Here is an 11292-nt window from a genome sequence, read left to right as displayed (position 1 = left end):
CTCATTTTTCTTTCCAGCTACCAATGTGGTACTTTGTTCGCACACCCAACACTCATAACTTAGCTTAAACATATATTAGTTATGCTAGATTGTAAACTAGTAACCAAACGACCCCTAAGAGAAAGTGCTCCTTATCAAGATCTTCATCTATCCTAAGACTCCAAATTGAGATTTTTTATCCGTATCAAGATCTTCATCTATTCCTAGGCTTGAATTTGAGATTTTTAATTAAGGGCAGAGAAATCATATAAATCCACGATAACCCGTAACACCCATTAAAGAAATTGCTCCCTATCAGGATATTGTTCAATCTCAAGCCTCAAAGCGGAGATCTTTAATTAAGAATGAAAGACTCAAACACAACCATATATGTTACTCCTACTACTGGCTAGGGCTGGGTATAAATACCGAAAACCGAAAAATCGAACCGAAACTTCAACAAACCGAACCGAACCGAATTAGTTTGGTTCGGTGTCCAGCTTCAAAAAACCGAAACCGAAATAACTGAACCGAAGTTTGATAAAACCGAACAGAAAATCGAACACACACCGAAATTTAATACATTACCCAAAAAAATTAAAATAGTCCAGGCCCATTAAGTTTAAAGCCAAAAAAATCCAATTGTAACGAGCCCTCTTTTGCATTTTGTATCCCTAATTTTCTATTTCGACTTGAGAAAATCAAATATGTTAAGGAAGGCAACTAGGATGTGTCTTTAGATTAATGTATGTCCTTTATGTGTTTTCTTAATTATTCTTACTATGTATATAACACCTAGAATCCTATATCATGGTTATAGTTTTCTATTCTCGTATATCCCGTTTGTTTGATTTTGATTTCAATTTATCGCCTTTATGTTTTATTGCTTTTGAGAATATGAATTAGTGTCAGAGAAATCGCTTCTAATATCATATCAAAAAACCGAATCAAAAACCGAAACCGAACCGAACCGAACTTTAAAAACCAAAACCGAAAGAACCGAACCGAACTAATTTGGTTCTCATGTTTGTGTCCACCTTCAAAAAACCAACCGAAATAGCCAAACCGAAGTTTGATAAAATCGAACCGAAAAACCGAACGCCCACCTATTACTGGCCCCTCAAAGTCCTCTTCTCATGGTTTTCTTCAGTAAAAATTCTCATGGTTTTCTTCAGTAAAAATTGTCCTAACTTCCAAATCCAGCCAAATACATTCACACAAAAATTAATTAATGTGTGAATAGTACTTTTGTGTCCCATTTATAGAACGCCATATTCATTTCATGAATAAATTTATGCTTATCAGTATATTCATACATAAAGCTTGTATTTTACTCACTTCTGACCTACTTATGAAATTTAAGTTATTCTTAGCGCATAATATTATAATTTACTGGAAAGGTTAATCAAGTAAACCATCTATTGTTGAGAGAAGGAAAAAAAAAAATTTAGTTTGATGTAAAACTAAAAAAAGTACAGTGGTAGTTTGTATTTTTATGTTCCACATTACCGTTTATGTTTTATGCCTGTTTTGCTTCTTCAACAAGCACCAGTGGTCTAGTGGTAGAATAGTACCCTGCCACGGTACAGACCCGGGTTCGATCCCGGCTGGTGCAATTTGAGAGTAGTGATGCTACTTGCATTAATTGTGAACGATGGGTCGTCACACACATCTGATATCAGATGAAAATATGTGCTTCTGAGCTCTCTCTTTTAATTTACTACTTATTCTTTTTTGATAAAATTTTGAATCATTTCAAAAATGACATGTACTAGTGTCGGATTCTCCAAAAATTCACCTTTTTTTTTTTTAAACCAATAACACTTTTGAAGAATTTGAGTAGCATAACGTACAACTAACAACAATCAGAATAGTACTCTAGTCGAGTAGAAAAATAGAGAAGTATTAGCCGTTGCTTCATTTCTATAAAATCTCCACGATCTAGTCTCCTTGCTACTTGTTATATAAGTAACAATGGTATTTGGGCTGACTTTGCGAGCGTATCTCGATTCTTTATTTTGAATACATGTTACTTTTCACCAAAGATTGTGTTATTCACCAAGAGTTAGACGAATAGGAAGAAATCACATAATTTAATAGTTTAAATTCTTAGATATAAACATTTTCGGACATATGGCGATGATATTTGGAACAAGACTTACTCGTGAGCGCACCTCGCCTCTATATTCGATTACTTACTATGTTATAAGAGCTTGATTCTTTTCTTGTGTCAAGTTCGAAGAAATATTTTCGTTGATAGATAGGAATGAGATTCAAAACCAGAACTTTGTTTTCTGAGATGCTATCTTGAGCTTTGTAATATAGCCTTATTTGAGAGCTTAAAAATGTTTCATTCTTCTAGATGAGAAGTCACCTAACAGTTCAAAGTTAGTGTTAAGAAATGAATTTTGGGCTTAATTCAAATAAAAAAGAAATCCATTTTTTTTGCGCGAATAACCCTTCAAAGGCACTGGTCTTTAATTTTTGCCCTTGGTTTAAAAAGGTGGTTAAAAATATCCCGAGTTTCTGGATTCGAATCCCGGCTCAGTTTAAAAAAAAAATCGCAAGGCAAGACTTTGCAAAAAGTTTGCCTTATCGGCACAGTTTGCCTTAAGGCATAACTAAAGTTTGTCTTATGCGACAGACTTTACAATTGAGGTGTGAATTGATAGTTGAAGTGTGCTTTGCAAACTAGTTGGTGATAGTTTAGATACGAAACTTTCACACCTGATAGTTTAGATAGGAAACTAAAAAAAAAAAAAAGGTGATACTTAAGGTGTATTTTTGACCTTTAACTCTTTTATTTTACATGATGTACTGATTATGAAATTTAAGGTGTTAATTTTATTGCTTATGTGCCATATTATTGATAGGTGAAAAAAATAAGATAGTAGTAATTCCTCAATTCAAATTTGTATAATATTAGATGATTCAATATCAAATTTGAAAAAGAAAAAAGTCTTTTGAAACTTGTCACTTTAATCAAAAGGAGACTAATTTATAACTACCAGTGAAGTTTAGTACATAGCTTAAAGAATAATCTTTTTTGTCTAGAATTTTAATTTTTTTTTTTTTTAATATATTAGTTTTATCATTAAGTAACTACTTTCAAAGCATAATTAATAAGGATAATTTAGTATGTTTTACTCCTAATAAATAATTTCTTAAGGAAAGTGCCAAGTAAATAAGAGACGAGTAAGAAGGAACCGAGGGAGTGCCTTTCACTCCCTTCGTTTTATTTTACTCGCTCCTTATCCTAAAATATAAAATATTCCTTTTTACTGGTCCCTTTGAGCAAATTACGAGAGATTTATTGTTTTTTTTTAGTAGTCATTATCATTAAGTAACAATATAAAGTAATAGTAATCAAACTTATATTTTGAAAGCATAATTTAGTAAAATAAAACCCAAATAAATAGCTTGGAAATTTAGTAAAATAAACCCCAAATATATAGCTTCTTAAGGCAAGTCAACAGAGGCAAGTAAAATAAAACGAGGGAGTATATTATATGTTATCATACATTTTGGTAAATTTTTTGTAACTTTAAAGTTACGGTTTCATTTCCAATAGAGCATTTAGTTGGTATTACTAATTAGGAACTCATATTCTTCTTTTCGGATGTGTTCAATATGAAGGAAAATATTTTTCAAGAAAATAAGTGTGCTCCTTACTTATAACGCTCATAATAATTGTTACCTGTAACAAAGAGATCATACAGCCGAACAAGCTCCTCCGGCTCTGCCACCTTTTCATTTTTATCATCACGGACCTTGTTGAGCTTGCTTTTAGCTGTTTTGACTAGCAACTGATTCCGTTCAATGGTTCGCTGCCCTAAAATTGCACCAATGGCTTTATCCAGGCCACTTAACTCATCCTTTACATTTTCAGAATTAGCAGCCGTAACCTAGAAGAAAAACCATGTGTATAAGATGAAACCAATTCAGCACGTTAATGTATGCAATGACAGAATCAACTTGAAGTTTACTCACCAGGTCATTCCTGATGCAGCTCATTATGAACGATGGGTCGGCACACACATCTGATATCAGATGAAAATATGCGCTTCTGAGCTCTCTCTCTTTTTAATTTACTACTTATTCTTTTTTGATAAAATTTTGAATTATTTCAAAAATAAAATGTATCCATGTCGGATCCTCCAAAAATTCACTTTGTTTTACCCAATCACACTTTTGAAGAATTTGAGTAACATAACGTACAACTAACAACAATCAGAATAGTACTCTAGTCGAGTAGAAAAATAGAGAAGTAAGTATTAGTCCTTGCTTCATTTCTATAAAATCTCCATGCTACTCGTGATATAAGTAACAATGGCATTTGCGCCAACTTCGCCAGCTACCTCGATTCTTTATTTTGAATACGTATTACTTTTCACGAGCATTGTGTTATTCACCAAGAGTTAGACGAATAGGAAGAAATCACATAATTTAATAGTTTAAATTCTTAGATATAAACATTTTCGGACATATGGCGATAATATTTGGAACGAGACTTGCTCGTGAGCGCACCTCACTTCTATATTCTAAGTATTACTTACTATGTTATAAGAGCTTGATTCTTTTCTTGTGTCAAGTACGAAGAAATATTTTCATTTATAGATTGCAATGACATTCAAAACCAGAACTTTGTCTTCTGAGATGCTATCTTGACCTTTTTGTAATATAACCTCATTTAAGAGATTGTAAACATATTCTTCTAGAAGAAAAGTCACCTAACAGTCGAACATATTGTGTTAAAAGAAATGGATACCAAGGCTAATTCAATCCAAAAGGAAGCCCATGAGAATGATTGCTCAAAGATTAAGGGCCTGTTTGGAAAGCCACCTGGTAATTGGAAGTGGTGTAATTATAAGGGTAGTAATTACACAGCCTAGTAATTACACAATAGTGTAATTACAACAGTTTATTTGTTTGTCATAATGTAATTACAGTGTCATTACAAGCGTGCTGTTTGGTTGCACAAGTGTAATTACACAGTTAGTTTAATTTAAAAATAAAATTTAATTATAAAAAATTTAAAATTTATATTTAAAAAATATTTACCTTTATAAATGATATTAAATTAGTTATTTAATAACACAATGTTTCTTGAAGATATATTAATTAATGATCATATGTTTGTAACTAATCTTGTAAAAAATAATTGAAATATTATATTTCAAATTAATCATATTTAATTCTAATTATTTATAAAACTTAAAAGAAAACTTTTTTTTTTTGTGAGAACGTCATGGATTGGATGTTTGACAAAAATCTAATATAAATAAATATAATGTCATAACATTATTCAGATGTTTGAACACCAAAAGTCCATCAAATGTAAGTGAAAAATAAACAACATGTAATGTGAAAGCAAATAACTTAAAATTGAAAATATAACCTAAATTCAAAATCTAAAAGAAAAAGTTTAACATAATACTCTTATGTCAAATTCTAACATTACATGAGTAAGTTTCAATGTAACTTAAGTAAATAATGCAAAAAGAAAGGGAAAATATAAGTCTATGCCTCATTCACAACGAAATTTTACTTTAATAACGTTACTCATTATATGCCAAGTTTGTTAATGACACATTCTTTTCAATATTAAGAGGTGTAGTTTAAAAAATTAGAATAATAACACGGTTATGCTAAATGAATAAAATAAAAAATACGAGCAATTACATGGAACCACAAGAAGTAAAGATTGGTAATGAGAAGAAAGGAAATGAAAAATAAATAATATAATTATTTTTATTTTTAAAAAATAAAAATAATTTAAAAGTAAAAATAAAAAAGAAATAAAAATAATAGAAATAAAAAATAAATTAAAAATAAAAGAAATTAAAATAAACAAAAAAACAAACTAAAAAGTAATCATGTAATTACAGGGTGTAATTATACCCAATTTTCAATCCCCCCTTGAGAATTGGAGAGTGTAAATACACCCTATCAATTACACCAAATTCCACCTAATTGTATAATTACGTGGTCAAACAAACAGATCAAATTGTGTAATTACACCCAATTCTAATTACCTGGGTGGCTTTCCAAACCAGCCCTAAATAAGGAGATCAATTACCCAATCTAAAATCATTGTGGACAACTCTAATACTATTCGCACGCTCAAGACTGGATATGAAACGTGAATAATCTAATGTTGATACGAATCGAATTGGGGAAGAACCAATTCAATCGAAGACGCGGAATTTAAAGATAAAAAGAAAAAGAGATGAGAAAAGAGGATAAAAGCGAGACCCAATTAGGGTGAATTTATGGGCAACCTTGGATATATTAAATCCAACACCTCTCAATCTAATTCAATCCTAAAAGAACCTATACTATTTGAAATCAAGGCAAGAGTGAGTCAAATGAATTCACAAATGAACAACTCTTCATGAAATCAATGAAATTAAAGGTTCAAAGACCAACAATGGAATCCACCATTAAATCTACTAAACTAAGCTAAACCCTAGCTAAACAAACTATGATAATCCTATCATCACTCAAATATTCATCATCAAAATCTAAGTAATGAAATGAAAGACAAGCTATATATACAAGATAAGTAAAGAAGACTAATAGCGATTACGATCTACCCTTAATGAAGTAAGGGCCTTGTTTGGCTAGTCTTAGCGGTGGAGTCTTCAATTCAAGAATTTGCCTTCATTGGCCAAACACGCTCCTCCTCGCATACGATGACCTTTAATCAACCTTGCATGCATGGCCTTTTTGCAAGCATAACCTTCCTTGCACAAATAGTTAACTCCCGATCTTGTCCAAGTTAGCAAGTGTAGCTAATTTGCAGAAATGTCCCTATTTGCACATTTGACAACTTTGCACATTTGGTCCCCTTTCTAGTAGCTTCTTCTTCAATTAACTCCCAAGCCACCTCCCACATATGATAGGCCTCGTTGTGGGGGCTTGTATGGGCCTCCAAAGGCCTTCAACTCCATCCTTATCATCCATGCCGCTTGTTGAGCTTGAAGTTCCATATCTAAGCCTTGGATGTAAGTCTTGAAATGAGGTGTGCCAAGTAGGATCACATCAAATGTGGAAATCCAACATAGGCTATATTAAGAACTTAGATGAATCTGACCCAAATGCCATTTCATCAAAAAGTTAATATTTTAAAAAAATCAAGACTTATGTCGAATAAGAAAATTTCATACTATAGTTTTTGTGTAATTACAAAACGCAGTTACAGTTTATGTATGTACGAAACATAACTACCGTTGTTGTGTCAGGCAGGTATCAACTGTATCAGAGGAAGAGTTGTATCAGGTGGGTATTGATTCAGCTAAGCTATATGGGACATGTATCAACGCATATTATATCAGTGTTGATAGCTACCTTTCGTAAATATAGTAGTTACGCGCAATTTTTTGAAATATAGCTACATTTCGTAAATAAAGCCTAAATATTTGCCATGACTACGTCGCATAATTGTTCCAAAACCTTTTTACTTTGTGTCCTCAGCATTGAAATAGAACAAAGTTTCTGGGGCAATTTGCATGATTGGCCTTATTCGGGGGTGGTCTTTAATTTTACCTCTCAAATTGTTGATCTTTAACTTTTTTTTTTTCCTTCGCCTAATACCCCGAGGTTCTGAGTTCGAACCACCGATCAGTTAAAACAAAAAATTTCAAACCAGAGTTTCATAGCAAAATTAAGAGTATTCAGGCAAAAGTTAGGCCTTAAGGCAAAGCAAACTTCTGCCTTAAGGCCTAACATTTGCCCAAAATTAGGCCTATTCGGGCAAAAGTTAGGCCTTAATGTAGAGGTTTCGCAAAAGCCTTGCTTTGCGATTTTTTTTTTTGACTGAGCGAAAATTTGAACTCAGAACCTTAAGATATTTTCGGTCACTTTTTTAAGCGCTTGCAAAAATTAAAGACCAAGCACAAAAATCAAAGACTAGTGGGTTTAAAGGCCAATCCGCAAATGAAGTTTCTGGGCCAGTAACTTGGTTTCAGCAAAACCTATTATTGGGCCTCCATCTAAAATGAACTGCCCATGTGCATATCATTTGCTTGCTAAAAACTGCAGTGGCAGTGACACCACTTTCAAACCTAACTCTCTCTCTCTCTCTCAAGTGTGTGTGTGTGTGTGTGTGTGAGAGAGAGAGAGAGAAATGAATCTCAAAATTATATGTAGATCGAATGTCCCAATCTTTCGTGCACTTCTCTCTCCTTTTCTGCAAGTAAGTTCTTCTATTATTTTTGCTAGCCATAAAATGGAATTTCTTTATTTCAAGTCAAGATCCATCTTTTTTATATGTTTAATTTAAATATCCTTGATTGTTTTTCTATTTATCAAGCTAATAGGGTCTTTAATGATTAATTTTCTGAAGGGCAACTAAGTTTTTTTTTTTTGGCTAGCCATAATGTGAAATTTCTCTATTTCAAGTCAAGATCCATTTTTTGCTCTATTTCAAGTCAAGATTCATTTTTTGCTAGCCATAAAGTGAAATTTCTCTATTTCAACTCAAGATCCATTTTTGGCTAGCCATAAAGTGAAATTTCTCCATTTCAAGTCAAGATCCAATTTTTTTTGCTCTATTTCAAGTCAAGATCCATTTTTTGCTAGCCATAAAGTGAAATTTCTCTATTTCAAGTCAAGTTCCAATTTTTTTTTTTGTTTAATTTAAATAACCTTGATTGCTTTTCTGTTTATTAATCTAAAAGGGTCTTTGATGGTTAATTTTCCAAAGGGTAAATGGGATGGATTTTGAAGAAGACAAAGTAGATATATAAAATACTCTTTTCCTGTAGGTTCCGTACAAGAGTGTTTTGAAATGGATTGATGACACAAATGATGCCACAGAACCTCATTTCCATGAAGTACAAAAACTTTGCCCGATTGGAAAGCTATATTGCTCGGATTCTTTAAAACTGTTGTCGTACCTGTCTCAGATCCTCTGAAAATGCAATACCTTCGGAGGATCAGACTCGGACCAGCAACATTTTGGAAGAGTCCGAGCAACATAGTTGGAAAGCAGATTGTGCAAACATCAGTGCAAGGATGGTAATATGTCTCAGAGTTGCCCGATATCTATGCTTGTGGGAGGTAGCTGGCCCGGAAAGAATGGTAATATGTCCCGTTCTTTTTAGGGGAAATCGGAACAGACAGGCGAAGAAGGGTCTAGCGTAGCTAGAGTAATAAAAAGTATGATTTATCAAGCTCCGTCATATCAAGGAAGGCATGTTTAACAATGGTCTGAGTTGATACGTCACTCTCAGTAACCTATCCTAAAAGGACGCTACTCATATAACGGGAATCTATGTCGTGGGAAAAGCCAAGTAAGTTAACAATTTTAAGAGCTAGGGCGTTCGGATCCTTCTGCTTCATCATGCTCAAAATTGACAGAGTCCCCGTTTTTTCATGATACAACGGAGCCTCGGTCAATTTTTGAACGTGACGAAGTAGAAGGATGCTGACGCCCTTGCTCTTAAGCTTGCTAACTTTCTTGACTCTTCCCGTGATGTTGATTCATGTAAAATGTGTGGGGTCCTATTCCCAAGGTTAGCCATTTAGAATGGCTTGTGAACCAAGTCATTCTTACTAACCTACAAAGGAGGACACCACGCATATAACGGGAATCTCTGTCATGGGAAGAGCTAAGTAAGTTAGCAAGCTTAAGAGCTAGGGTGTTCGGATCGTTCTGCTTCATCATGTTCAAAGTTGACAGAGTCCATTTTTTCATGAGATTAACGGAGCCTCAGTCAATTTTGAACGTGACGAAAGCAGAAGGATCCCGACTCCCTCGCTCTTAAGCTTGCTAACTTTTTGGCTCTTCCTACGACATTGATTCGTGTGATATGTCTCGTGTCCTAATTTCAAGGTTGGTCATTAAGAATGACTCGTATATCGGGAATCTATGTCTTGGGAAGAGCCAAGTAAGTTAACAATTTGAAGAGCTATGGCGTTCGGATCCTTCTGCTTCATTATGCTCAAAATTGACAGAGTCCCCGTTTTCTCATGATATCAATGGAGCCTCAGTCAATTTTTGAACGTGACGAAGCAGAAGGATAATGACGCTCTTGCTCTGAAGTTTGCTAACTTTCTTGGCTCTTCCCATGATATTGATTCATGTCATATATGTGTGATGTCCTCCTTTGAGGATTAGTCATTGAGAATGCGAAATAGTTCTTCTCATGGCTGTTTTAAACATTTAATTTTCTCTCTAAATGACTCACTTGAACTATTACTTTACCATTCTTGTAGTGATGTTTGTTAATTCATGGCTGTACATGATGGGATTACTATAATTTTCTGTACTTCTCTTTTATTAGGAGAATTTTGATATTAATAGGTGTAGTTACAATCCTGCAAGTTTTCCTGTGAATCTAGTGAATGAGGATTGTTGAGGATATAATTTTTCCAACTCCCTTTTAACTGAAACTGGGAGGAAATGGGAGAGCGTAGCTTTTTACCATTTGAATAGAAGATCTTTGGTGTGTTATTTACATCTGAAAATAAAGATTTCTTGTCAAAAAGACAAAATTAACGTATATTCGACATGTTGATAAAAAATTTAAGACTCTTCTACTTATTTTTCCCTTCATTGTTTTACTCCTTTTCTTTTTTTCCCTCTGTAATCATCTAGATTTTTTATAGTGTATAAAACTCATGCTTTTTTGTAAGTATATCTTTTATTTATGAGATATAACATATAAAGATTCATACATTTTGTTTCTGCTTCAGGGCTAAAATTTTTTTTGAACTCTTGTAATTGGAATACGTAGGTATGAAGTTTGAGATAATTGGAGGAATAAGGGGAACTTATGGGTTATTATTTATTTAATCGGGTTTAAATGATGGATTGGGTTTAAAAAATAATTTCGGGTTATTTTGAGGATAATTTTTCAAGACAGCAGATATTTGAAAACTTTAAGCGATTGGAAGGGTATTTTTGATTCAAAATAAGTTCGGATGATATTTTTAGCCTTTTTTCCAAAGTAGAGGGGTATTTTTGACCCTTTTCCCATAACTAAAACTGTAATTTTATCATCATTTATAAGAACATAGCATTTTGGACTCGTTAATTATCATAAAAAATTATGACTGAAATTACGTCATCGATAATCTTAATTGCGAATCGTCGAGCTATTGTTATTCCGATAACTTTCAGTACCCTTCAAATCATCATTGAAATCTTAGTTTAGTTCTTTGGCAAAAAAAAAAAAAAAAAAAAAAAAGAGAGAGAGAGGGAGGGAGAGAATAAAGCTGAATATAAAGACAAATTACATTCACTAAACAAGTGTGATGTGTTCTCGTGATAATTAACCATATAAAGGCATTACATAGAACAGGAAT

The 11292-nt window shown here is 33.1% G+C and overlaps 1 long non-coding RNA gene and 1 other non-coding gene across 2 annotated transcripts; both read left to right on the top strand.

The window, feature by feature from the left end:
• The first annotated feature begins 1600 nt into the window (after window positions 1–1600).
• Window positions 1601–1685, top strand: LOC132031824 (small nucleolar RNA snoR114). The gene has a single exon (XR_009408354.1). It is a non-coding gene; the product is annotated as a small nucleolar RNA snoR114 (small nucleolar RNA).
• A 6217-nt stretch (window positions 1686–7902) lies between these two features.
• On the top strand, window positions 7903–10273 carry LOC132059813 (uncharacterized). The gene is made up of 2 exons (XR_009415746.1): window positions 7903–8176; window positions 8748–10273. It is a non-coding gene; the product is annotated as an uncharacterized LOC132059813 (long non-coding RNA).
• Window positions 10274–11292: the final 1019 nt, after the last annotated feature.

The sequence above is a fragment of the Lycium ferocissimum genome, chromosome 1, assembly GCF_029784015.1.
Source record: "Lycium ferocissimum isolate CSIRO_LF1 chromosome 1, AGI_CSIRO_Lferr_CH_V1, whole genome shotgun sequence".
Lineage (NCBI taxonomy): Eukaryota > Viridiplantae > Streptophyta > Magnoliopsida > Solanales > Solanaceae > Lycium > Lycium ferocissimum.
This window is presented reverse-complemented; position numbering and strand designations above follow the sequence as displayed.